This window comes from Elephas maximus, chromosome 19 (genome assembly GCF_024166365.1).
Source record: "Elephas maximus indicus isolate mEleMax1 chromosome 19, mEleMax1 primary haplotype, whole genome shotgun sequence".
In the NCBI taxonomy this organism is placed as follows: domain Eukaryota; kingdom Metazoa; phylum Chordata; class Mammalia; order Proboscidea; family Elephantidae; genus Elephas; species Elephas maximus.
Window position 1 is genome coordinate 47,408,131 of NC_064837.1, and position 12,588 is coordinate 47,420,718.

Here is a 12,588-nt window from a genome sequence, read left to right on the forward strand (position 1 = left end):
TTTATCAAGATTTTACTTGCATGTGGTATTAATGATATTGTTTGATAATTTCTGCATTCTGTTGGATCACCTTTCTTTGGAGTGGGTATGTATTGGGTCTCTTCCAGGCGGTTGACCAGGCAGCTGTCTTCCAAGTTTCTTAGCATGGATGAATAAGCGCTTCCAGCATTGCATCCATTTGTTGAAAAATCTCAATTGATACTCCATCAATTTCTGGAGCCTTGTTTTTCACCAATGTCTTCAGTGCAGCTTGGACTTGTTCCTTCAGTACCTTCAGTTCTTGATCATATGCTACCTCCTGAAATGGTTGAATGTCCATCAGTTCTTTTTGGTACAGTGATTCTGTATATTCCTTCCACTTTCTTTTGATGCTTCCTGGGTTGTTCAATATTTTGGCCATAGAACCCTTCAATATTGGAACTCAAGGCTCAAATTTTTTCTTCAGTTCTTTCAGCTTGAGAAATGCTGAGCTTGTTTTTCCCTTTTGGTTTTCTAACTCCAGTTCTTTGCACATTTCATTATAATACTTTATTTTGTCTTCTTGGGCCACCCTTCGAAATCTTCTATTCTGCTTTTTTACTTCATAATTTCTTCCATTCACTTTGGCTACTCTATATTCAAGAGCAAGTTTCAGAGTCTGTTCTAACAACCATTTTGGTTTGCATTCTTTTTTTCCTGTCTTTTTAATGACCTTCCTCTTTCTTCATGGATGATGTCCTTGATGTTCATTCTACAACTAGTCTAGTCTTCGGTCATTAATGTTCAACGTGTCAAATCTATTCTTGAGATGACCTCTAAATTCAGGTGGGATATACTCAAGGTTGTACTTTGGCTCTTGTGGGCTTCTTTTAATTTTCTTCACCTTCAACTTGAACTTGCAAAGGAGCAATTGATGATCTGTTCCACAGTTGGCCTCTGGCCTTGCTCTGACTGATGATACTGTGCTTTTCCATCGTCTCTTTCCACAGATGTAGCAGATTTGATTCCTGTGTATTCCATTGGGTGAGTTCCTTGTGTATGGGCGAGGTGCCATGTATAGTCTCGGTTTATGTTGTTGGCATTAGTGGTTGGTGCATAAATTGGAATAATAGTTGTATTAACTGGTCTTCCTTGTAGGCATATGGATATTATCCTATCACTGACAGCGTTGTACTTCAGGATTGATCTTGAAATGTTCTTTTTGACAATGAATTCGGCGTCACTCCTCTCCAATTTGTCATTCCCATTATAGTAGACCATATCATTGTCCGATTCTAAATGGCCAATACCAGTCCATTTCAACTCATTTTTTTTAATGCTATAGGGTCACTATGAATCAGAATCAACTCAACGGCGATGAGTTTTAATGCCTAAGATATCGATCTTCAAGTGTTCCATTTCATTTTTGATGACTTCCAATTTTCCTTGATTCGTACTTCATATATTCCACGTTTCGATTACTACTGGATGTTTGCAGCTGCTGCTTCTCATTTTGTGTTGTGCCATGTGAGCAAATATTAACACTTAAATTCTCTCAAATCTCTGTTAAAAAAAAAAAAATTGATCCTACATGCCTATTCTAGCTACTGTCCCCTTCTCATTTTTGTTTATGGCCAAACTTCTTGAAAGGGTTGTCTCCACTTCCTCATCTCCCATTAATTCCTTCTTCATTTTGTCTTGTTTCCCCAACTTTGTGTCATGGAAAATTTCAAACATAGAAAAGCTGGAAGATAACTCAATAAAAGCTCTTCAGCCTTCCTAGATTCCATAATTAACATTTTGCTAAATTTGCTTCTCTCTCTCTACATGCACACATTTTCTTTTTTTCTGAGCTGTTTGAAAATAAGTTACAAATATTATCACTTCACTCCCAAGTTCCTTAGCAGAAATCTCCTAAGAAGGACATTCTCCTACATGTCCACCACATCATTATCATACCTAAGAAAATCAATAATAATTCCATATCATCTAATATTCAGTCTCTATTTGGATTTCCCAAGTTGTTTTAAAAATCTTTTTAAAAACTTTTTTTTATAAATGCTGACCCAATTAAGGTTCATGCATTGCATCTGGTTGTTATATCCCTTTAGTCTCCTTAAATCTAGAATAGCTCTCCTTTTTTTTTTTCCATGACATTGACTTTTTGAAGTTCACGTTTTTAAAATGTCCTAAATTCTTGATTTGTCTGGTTGTTTCCCCATGATGTCGCTTAACTTCCACTTTCATCCCCTCTATATATTGTGTAAAAAAGAGCCCTGGTGGTCAAGTGGTTAAAGGATTGACTGCTAACCGAAAGATTGGCTGCTCAAAACCATCAGCAGCCCCCCATCCAGAGAAAGATGTGCCAAACTGCTTCACTAGAAGTTTACGGCCTTGGAAGCCCTGTGGGGTCACTATGAGTTGGAATCCACTCAATGGCAGTGGGTTTGGGTGTGGTTTTATGTAGTGTAAGTTGTAAGTTGTCCAGAGCAGTACTATCTAATACAAATATGTGGCTACAAACGCAATTTAAAGATTTTCTAGTCACATTAAAAAAGTAAAAAGAAACAGGTTAATTTTAATGATATATTTTATTTAACTCAATATGCAAAGGATTATCATTTCTACATATAAAAAAATTTTTTTTTTTTATATTAATGAGGTAGTTTACTTTCTTTTTTTTTTTTTTGGTATTAAGTCATTGCAACCTGGCAGGCAACGTTTCATTCTGTTAGACATAAGGTCGTCATGAACAAGAATTCTTTATATTTGCATATTTTAAACTTTATATAAATACTATCTTGCCCGATGTGCTCTTCAGCAATTTTTCCCTCTTCAGCATTATACTTGTGAGATCCAGCCAGGTCAATACGTACAACTCTAGTTTGTTTGGTTTTGCTTTTCTGTATTTCCCTTCATTCTTCAACCCAGTGCAATCTTGCTTCTGCCTTCATGGCTTCCTGAAACTGTTCTTGTCAAGGTCGCCAATGACTCCCATGTTACCAAATCTAAGGGACACTTATCTTACTGTTGTTCTCGCTAGCGTTTGATATTTCTGACCATTTTTCCTTCCTCACTCATCACTGCTTTCAGGACACTATGACCCCGGGGTTTCCCTCTGCCCTCTCCTTCTCAGTCTCCCTTGCTAGCCTCCTCCCTCAGCCTGGTCCTTGCATGTGGCATTCATTGGGCTTGACCCTAAACCTTCTTCACGTTTCTTTATAAATCTTGCCTTTGATTTTATCCTTATACTTCTGTTTTGGAACCTATTGCTGTATAAGTAACTTTAAACTCAGTAACTTAAAACAACAACCATTTCATAATTTCTCAAGATTCTCCGAGTTGACTGGGACTGAGCTGGACAGTTTTGCTGATCTCACTTGGGGTCTCTTATGTGGCCGCAGGTAAGAGGAGGGGAAGTTGAAGTGTTCAGGATGGCTCCCTCATATGTCTGGTGGTCTGGTGGGAACAGCAGAAACGCTGGGACAGGTGGCTCTCTCTCTCTCCATGTAGTCTCAAAGCCTCTCCCTCCAGGTGGTCTCTGCAGCAGAGTAGCCAATTTCTTACATGGGAGCCTACCCGAACCCACTGCCGTCACATCAATTCTGGCTCATAGCAACCCTACAGGACAGAGTAGGACTGCCCCTTGGGGTTTCCAAGGCTGTCATCTTTACGGAAGCAGACTGCCACATTTTTCCTTCCAAGAGTGGCTGGTGGATTTGAACTGCTGACCTTTGTTTAGCAGTTGAATGCTTAACCACTGCGCCACCAGGGCTCCTCATGGGAGCCTGTTGTTGTTGTTGTTAGGTGCCGTCAAGTCGGTTCTGACTCATAGCGACCCCATGCACAACAGAACGAAACACTGCCCAGTCCTGAGCCATCCTTACAATCGTTGTTATGCTTGAGCTCATTGTTGCAGCCACTGTGTCAATCCATGGGAGCCTAGGGGTCCCAAAAACACAAATGGAAGGTTCCAGGTTTTCTTAAGGCCTAGGTCTGGACCTGGTACAGCATCATTTCTGTTTCTTTCCATAGGTTAAATGGAGTCACAGGCCAGCCAAATTAATGAAGACCAGGAGCCCTGGTTTGTTAGGGGCCATCTTTGGAGACTACCATAGGTTGTGATTTCCAAATCTCTAGACTCAAACATACCATGGAATACTGGACCTCACTTCTTGGATGTCCCACCAGGCTCCTCAGGCTCCTTAACCAGTCCAGCCCCTCCTTTTCTTCTTTGACACTCTCCAGCTAAGCGTTAGCCTCATCTCCACACTAGAGTTTAAGATAGAAACTTAGGGATAATCTTTGGCTTCTCCTTCTTTTCAGTCCCCACGTTCCACCCCTTAAATATGTCTAGAATTACTTCTCTCCATCCCCACTGCTGACACCCTAATAATGATCACAGCTAATATTAGTGAGTACTTTCCATGTGTGTAAACACTTGTGATGCGTTCCATTTAATCTTATCTAAATTTTGCAGATGGGGATCTTGAGGCCAGTGGAAGTTGAATAACTTGCTCAAGGTCTCACCGTTTTCAGCAGCACAGAGAACTGAGACTCCAGGTAGCCCTGCCTCTGAAGCCTTTGTGTTCCGCCAGTGACCAGCTGCCACTCAGTTCAGGCACCTGTCATCTCTCACCTGGACTGCTACACCAGCTTTCCAACTGGTTTCATCTTTCCAACCTTGTCTCATCTAAACTGTCTCCCAGGCTGCAATCAGAGAGATCTTTCTAGAATGCAAAGTGAGTTGTAGCATTTCTCTGCTTAAGCCTTTCAACAATTTCTTCTCACAGACAAGATAAACTCTAAGCTTTTCAATAGACAATAAAGTCCTTTACAATTTGCCATTGTCAACTTGATAGTGTGGCAAGGGACAGTGGTTCTCCACAGTGGCACTTTGGAAATTTGTGGAGCTCTTTTTGTTTATTACAATGGTTAGGATGTGCTACTTGCATTTGGTGGGCAAGGGTCAAAGATGCTAGAGAACGCAATGCAAGGGATGGTTCCATGCAACCAAGAATTATCCTGGGTTCCACAAGACTTTTGAATGTCCTGCTCAATATTCTATGTGAAAAAGTCTATTTATAATTACCTTAGCCTAGACTCTATCTCCATTAACCCTACACCCAAGGGAGGAGGGGGCTGTTGAAGAGATTCTATGGTGTTTCCTTTTTCCATGAGACACTGACAAAAGCTCAGGTTCACCTAGTTAGGCAAGTGCCCTCAGAGCAAAAGCCTGCTTCAGTGTTCCACTTACTCTCTGCCTTCAATTACTTTGTTTTGCCTTGAAAATTGCTTACCTTTTTAGCAGCTTGTCAATGTATTTAAGATTTTTTAAATGTCTTATCCAGGATTCTTAGTTGTTTTTAGGGGGAAGCTCTTCCAAGTATCTGGCTTGTCATATAACCAAAAAAGGAAACTACAAACACAAAATATTTTGTGCATGTAATTTGCATATAACCTGTCTTTTCCAGGAATGTGACCACTTTGTAAATTGTTTTGTATTGTTTAGAACTTTACCAAGAGTTGTTCAGCATTTTGGAAAATCACAACACCAATGCCAACAATGCCCACCACAACACTGTTGGATCGATCTGCATTTGTACCTGTTGCAGTCTTCATAATTCTAAGCATGACTGCAAGCATCTGACTATCTCCCTATATCTTCTATGGTGGGCAGGGAATGCCCTCTGAGGAAGGGACATTTGAGTGAGGCCTCAAAAAATGAGGATGGGGCAAAGAATAGCCAGTATATAGGTCCTGAGGTAGGAACCGCTTGGTACATTGCAGTGTTAGAAAGCAGGTGTGCATAGTGTGTAGTGAGTGAGGAGGGTACAGGGAGGAGAGGAGGCTGAAGAGCTAGGAGGCTCTGGTAAGGAGTTTAGATCTACCATCCCTCTGGCCTAATCACAACACCTTTAGGAATGTAAGACTAAAAAACTACATACCTGAAAATCTTTACCTTTGCCCCCACTGATTCCTATGCCTGCAATGTGCTCCCTGTCTTCTCTGATTAGTAATAAAATTCTACTCATCCTTTAAGGTCAAGTTCAAAACCATTTATGAAATCTTATCCCATTCTTTAGCAAGAATTAATCACTCCATTGTCTGATGCCCCACAGCATGTATGTCCCCATGGCACTAATCACATGCTGACTTATATCTCTGCTAGCTGTTTACATGTCAGTCTGCCTACCACACAGTGAGTTCCTGGAGGCAGAGGCTCTGTCTTAGTCACCCCAGTAGGCATCTCTTGGTGCCTAGGACAGTGTCTGACCCACAGCAGATACTCAATGAATGCAATGAAGGTTGTGACATTTACTTGACTAAGTGGGTAGTTCTGTTGTGCACAGGCTCGCTATGAGTCAGAACTGACTCAACGGCACCTAACAACAACAACAACAACAACTAGTGGGTAGTGGCAGAACACAAGGAAAACAAAAATAATAACTGACGGTTTATCACTTGTGCTTCCCTATTCATTATCTGATTGGAGGCTTCCAACAATACTATGAGGGAGACGGGGTAGGCACTATTACCTCCGTGTTACAGTTAGGGTAGCTAAAGCCCAAGGCCACACAGCTAGCAAGCAGTGGGACCTAAATCCCAATCTTGTCCTCTTACTTCGGATTTGGTGCTAGGAAGGATGATGGAGAGACCCAAAGGAGAGCATTTTGAGGATATAAGACAATGAGGTTGGTTGCACTGGGTGGTCTAGGGGGAGATTCTCAGTCAACAGCATCCCTGCCAGGGAGGGCGTAGCACTTCTCCCCTGACCCATGCAACATCACCCCCCATTCCTGAACGCCGCGGAACCCTTGGGTTAGGTGGTTAAGATGACGTAAACGATGACCTGTTAGCAGGACCTGCCCCTGTTGCCATGACAACCGGAGTTTAACTATTGGGCCCTTACAAGGTTGGCTGAGACAGGTTCTTCGTTACCTCGGGATTAGGGAGGAGGTGTGGAGGAGTGCGGTGGAATAAAGACGTATAAAATGTATAATCATGAAAGACTCCAGCTCAGTGGTTCTCCACCTTTGCAACACGTTACAATTACCTGCAGAATTTTAAATGTTCCAATGCCTAACCCACAGCCCAGAACAACAAATCAGAATCTCCGGGGGTGGAACTAGGCATCAGTGTTTGGTTAGTTTTCCAGGTGATGGTGATTCCAATTGCAGCTAAAGCTGGAAATCCTCCTTTCAGTTAGCAAACGGAATTTCTGTGACCTTCTCAAGATGGGGGCCGATCAGACCGCTTCCGCCTTTACGTGAGCCGACAGGGGCGGGCCTTCCAGAAGCGCATGCGTGTAGCCTCTCTTCGCTCCCTGCTCCCCTCCTCCTTTTTTCCCCCGCCTCCATTTTGTTCGCAGACGCTGGGGACAGTGGGAGCAGATCCATTTCCGGGTTGGAAAAGGGGCGGCGGCGGCTAGAAAGGGAGCTTGCCGGGGGGCGAGCGGGACGGGACCAAGCCGGAGCGGAGGTGGCGGAGGATTCGCTCTCGGAGCAACTGCGGCCAGGTTAGGAAGAGGCCGGGGCGGCTGGGTCCGTCGCTGCGGTGACCTGCGGACCTAAGGGCTAGGAAGAGCTGGGGAGTGGGGATTGGGGCGGGGCTTGAGGAGAGAGGGGCGCGTTGGAGGAGGGGCCTGAAGGGGATAGGGGCCTGGGGGCGGGGCCTGAGGGAAGGGGCCTGGGGCTGGGTCTGAAGAACCCGGAGGAGAGGGGGCGTGTGGAATCTAAGTAGGGAGGAGTGGTCCGGAATTGGTGTGGGGCGAGCGCAGACTGAAAATGAAGAGGAAGGCTGCTGAGAGACAGGAAATAAGGGATCCTGAAGGGTTGGGTAAGGCGAGTAAGACGGGAACTCAGGGTGCGGAACGAGGTAACCGTGCGCTAAAAGGGAGACGGGGAGGGAGGACCTGTTGGGAACAGGTAATTAGCAGGATGCTCTGGGTGAGGAGGCCAGTTGTGACTTTTCGGGGGTTGAGCCGGGTGAAAACCTGTGGTTGGGAGGATGACTCGGGAAACTGCTTACGCTAGAGGGACTCTTAAGAGCGTTCGTTGAGAAAGAATCAGAATTGAGTTAAAGGTTGGATGGAGAGCTGTTGAGATGCGCACGGGAGCATCTAAAATTAAGGGTTCATGTTGGAGTGAGGGGAAGTGACAAGTGAAGTGAGGGAAGATGGAAAATCTGAAAGTGTTGAATGTGGGCAGTGTGTGTGGTTGGGCTGCTGATCAGGAAGAAACATTCTTAAAGAATAACATTGGGGTAAGGACCCGGAAGAAGCTGATATGTGCAGGAATTCATAATTTTAAGGGGATTTGAATGATCTTACTGCTTTGGCCTCCCCCAGGGCCCATCCCCCTCTTTTCTTGCTGTAATTTTTGTCTTACAGTTTTGGTTTCTGAACGACTTACTGAATGTTTTTGGAGACTTTTTTTTTTTTTTTTTTTAACTCCTTTACAAATCAGAAGAGGATCCCAGGGAATAAGGACTGTCCTAGCCTACCTCCTGATTTACTGAGTAACTCTTTGGCAAATCATTAAGTGCCTCGTTTTTTCTCCCCCTTTGAAATATAGGTCTCTTCCCTCCCTGCCTCTAAAAGATTCTGTTAACCAAGTGAGAATCTTTAAAGTGGTTGCAAAAAAAAGTGATTTCCAAACACAAAGTTGAGATACTGATATTTAGGAGACATATCCTCAGTTTCTTCCTCAGCATACGCTGCATTTTTATGTGCCTGGGAAGAGTTGGTTTTTAAATTCTCCTTTCTTAATGTTAACTTTTATCAGTCAAAATTTTATATTATTGTGTTGCATTGTGTTGGCTGCCATCAAAATGGAGATAGGGAGTTTAGAGTTGGCATGAATGAGGTCGGTTGGTGGGGACTGTGGGAGAATGCAGTGTTTTATTTTCTAGTTGCCACAGTATTTTACTCCTGACGAACACTGAATTTCTTCATGAGTCTATGAGAGATCAAGGATAAATAGTATTTTAGACAGTTGAGCTTTTTGCTTTGGTCCAATCACTTTGGCATAGCTGCCTGTTGGTGGGACCAGTGGGGTTGTTACTCCTTTGAAATCCTGACTGTTCTAGTTTTATTTCTTTGGGTATAAAGCTCTAAAAACTTTGCCTATAGGTGAACTTGTTTAGCTTAGAAGATGTGTTCCTGGAAGTGTTGGCATTTCTGAAGTTTGATGTGGATTTGCTTAAGAGGGGGCAGATTCTAGTTTTGCCTCCCTTGATACAGAGTAGTGTTTATTCTAGTTGCTACTGATTAGTTATGTGATGTCAGGGCAAAGGTGAAATGCAGGGGAGGGTGGAAGGTATTGTGAACAATAGGGTTCTCAGATTTTATTAATGGCGTTGAAGAATGGAAGAGAGAAGTCCTTGTTCCTAATGAGGAGAAAATTGTCACTTGTTCTTTCTTGACTCTTTGGGCTGTCTGATGATGAGAGTGACCTGGTGTACTTGAGTCTGTTTTCCTGTTGATCTAAAGTAATTCTGAAATTCATGGACTGCTGGTTCAGGCTGCTTCAGCAAACCATAGTCTTTATACCAACCCCAGGATGAGCTGTAGACAATAAGTATACATATTTATTTGGAGTAAAAATCTGCTAGATATTATACTGTCATTTCACCCTACAGTGTATCTTTTCAATTTGTAATTAAGAGGGCTTTGAGATAAGTTATGGAGGCTCAGAGCTCTGGGCAAGCTTTTGGTATAGCCTGCTTGTTTAACATAATGTTTTTCTATTTTTCCTACCGTCTCACGTTTTTCCATTGAACCACTTCTAAGTGGAAAATAGCAAATTACACATTTTTTCCCCACTTTTTTAGTCTCTGGTGGACATCTTGTCTGTGTCACAGTTTGACACCACCAAATGAAAGAATCCTTGACTGCTCCAAATGGAGAGCGTGACAGAAGCTGAGCTGAGTTTCCTGGGCCAGGGAATGGACTCTTGTCAAAGCAAAGAATAGTTGCGGAGACACACAACTGGGCCCTTGAAGCTGTGACTAACATTTTGGCAACATGCATCCCTTTGCCAAATAACTTCTTTTCTTCTTGAGTGTGACTGTTAATCTTCTTGAAGTAGGCTGTTGTTGCTACTATGCTTCACACAACTCCCGAGCAGAAGTTGGCAGGGTTGCAGTTAACTGTCTCTTGAGGGATGTTCCCCTGATTAGAGTAGGTGGGGCGTTCTGTGTCAAAATGAGGTGTTCTGCAAGGAAATAGAGGCAGTACTCTTTACTGAATGTTCTTGCAATTCTTTATAGTTCTTCTAAATTCAGAGTTTGTTTCTTAATCATCTGGTAATCAGTGTCTTTGACTGCACAGTTTGAATGTCCAGGGCATTGAGGAAGAGAGACTTAGTATTTGCGTCAATATTTCCCCCCAGTTTCACTCTCAAACCTTGAGCCTGTGGAGCCATAGACTAAACTTATGAGGAGTTCTTAATGTAATCTATAAAGGGATATTAAAAAATGTTGAATAGAACTTTATGGGGGAAAGCAATGTTACTAGGAAAAAAGGTGATACATTTGCTAATGTCTGTGTCAGTCTTGGAAACCCTGGTGGTGTACTGGTTAAGTGCTGCGGCTGCTAACCAAAGGGTTGGCAGTTCGAATCCACCAGGCGCTCCTTGGAAACTCTATGGGGCAGTTCTGCTCTGTCCTATAGGGTCGCTCTGAGTCGGAATCAACTCGACGGCACTGAGTTTGATTTTTTTGGTTATGTCAGTCTTAGAGGGCAGTGGTGGCTCGGTGGTAGAATTCTCGCCTTCCGTGTGGGAGACCTGGGTTCCATTCCTGGCCAGTGTACTTTGAGTGTAGCTACCACTCATCTGTCAGTGGAGGCTTGCGTGTTGCCACAATGCTGAGTGGGTTTTGGGGAGCTTGCAGAATAAGAAAGACTAGGAATAAAGACCTGGTGATCTACTTCTGGAAATCAACCAGTGAAAACCCTATGGATCACAACGGTCCCGTTTTGTATATGGAATCACCATGAGTTGTTGGCAGCTAACAACATGTCAGTCTTAGATCGCTTAAGATTTTACTTAGTAAATACATTTTGTTTTTCAGGGGATAATTTAGCTGAAGATAACTGTCTCCCATAGGTTTGGGGATGGATTATGAAGATCATTTCCTGCAGTTGATGACCATGACCCTTGTGACATTGGCGTTACTCCCAAAATGAAGCCTCTTATTGATGGCCCTAGATTCAGCTTTCTCTTGCCATCATTATTCTAAAGTATTCTGTTCCTGACATGCATGTTCGAGAAACGAGCAAGTTTAGATCTCAGAGGTTTTGATTGTGGTTACAGGGCTTTGATTATGGTAGGAAATATGATTATTGGAATTGTTTCAACCCAGTCACAGTTTTTTCTTTCCTGAAGAACATCTTAAATGCTTGGCACATCGGTATATTTAAGGAATATGTGCAGGTTTCTTCCTCATTCTTAAAATTGGTTTAAAAAATTTTTTTTATTTTCTTGAACTTCATGGATTCATGTTAAGGTCCATCTAGAATTTGAAGTCCCTTAATGAGTGTAGGAGCCCTGGTGGCGCATTGCTTAATCATTCGGCTCCTAACCAAAAGGTTTGAATCCACCAGCTGCTCCTTAGAAACCCTATAGGGCGGTTCTACTGTGTCCTGTAGGGTCACTATGAGTTGGAATAATCGACTCAACGGCAAGGGTTTTTTTTGTAACGAATGTAATTCCTGTGTTTTTAGTCAGTATTTATATTTCTCAGTGCAAATTTTCCGACCTACTTTCTCTGCTTATAAAAAAAAGACTAAATCCAACAATCCCCTTTGACTGAAAACATTCTCCATATTTATTCAGAATGAGACAATTAGTTTTAAAAAATGGAATTTTATTCTAAAGGGATACAATTTAGTATGAGCAAGATATCTGAGATTTGTGGATAAGTGAATTTTCCTTCTTTCCACTTTTGCCTTCCCAATGCTCAGCCAGTAGACCAGATGTTTGTTGTCTGAAATCCAGGTATGAAGTATTTAAACTGTTTTTACCACTGTCTTAGAAATAAGGATAGGAACATTTTTGGCAAGTTTTCTTTTTTGAATAGATCATACATATGGTTCACAATTCAAAAGGTAAAAAAGGGTATATAGTGATCAGTTTACCGTCTACCTTTGTCTACTCATTTACCCAGTTCATCTTCCTAGAGGCAACTAATGTTATCAGTTTAAGAGTCTTAAGATTCTTTCCAGAGATACCATGTACATATAAAGCAAATATATACATTTCTTGCTTTTTAAAAAAAAATAATTGTATCACACTGTTTGTACTATTTACATCTTTTTTTTTTTATTTAATATCTTTTGACAGTCATTTTCTATCAGTGATAAAGAGATTTGGCATTGTATTTACTGGCCCAGTACTGATGGACATTTAAACTGTTTCCAGTCTTTTGAAATTACAAACTATGCTCCAGTGAATAACCATGTATATTTGACCCTCTGGATATGCAACCGTATCTGCAGGATAAATTCTTAGAATTGCTGAAGCTGATAGCTTTTTGACCCTTGTTACTCATTTATGTGCAAAGCATTGTGTTAGGTGCTGGAGATACAGCAGTGAACAAAACTGACTCAGTGCTTGTCCTCATGGA

At 42.1% G+C, this 12,588-nt stretch overlaps 1 protein-coding gene across 3 annotated transcripts in view; it reads left to right on the forward strand.

Annotated features, from left to right (window-relative positions):
* The first annotated feature begins 7,323 nt into the window (after positions 1 to 7,323).
* The window catches only part of WIPF2 (WAS/WASL interacting protein family member 2), a 40,805-nt gene continuing 35,540 nt past the window's right edge, over positions 7,324 to 12,588 (forward strand). Inside the window, exon 1 of one of the 3 annotated variants that reach the window (XM_049859862.1) lies at positions 7,324 to 7,477. The gene's annotated coding sequence lies outside the window, so the exon portion shown is untranslated. Of the gene's footprint in view, positions 7,478 to 7,699; positions 7,803 to 12,588 lie in introns of those variants that run through there. The other 2 variants (XM_049859865.1, XM_049859863.1) reach the window with 2 other exon arrangements.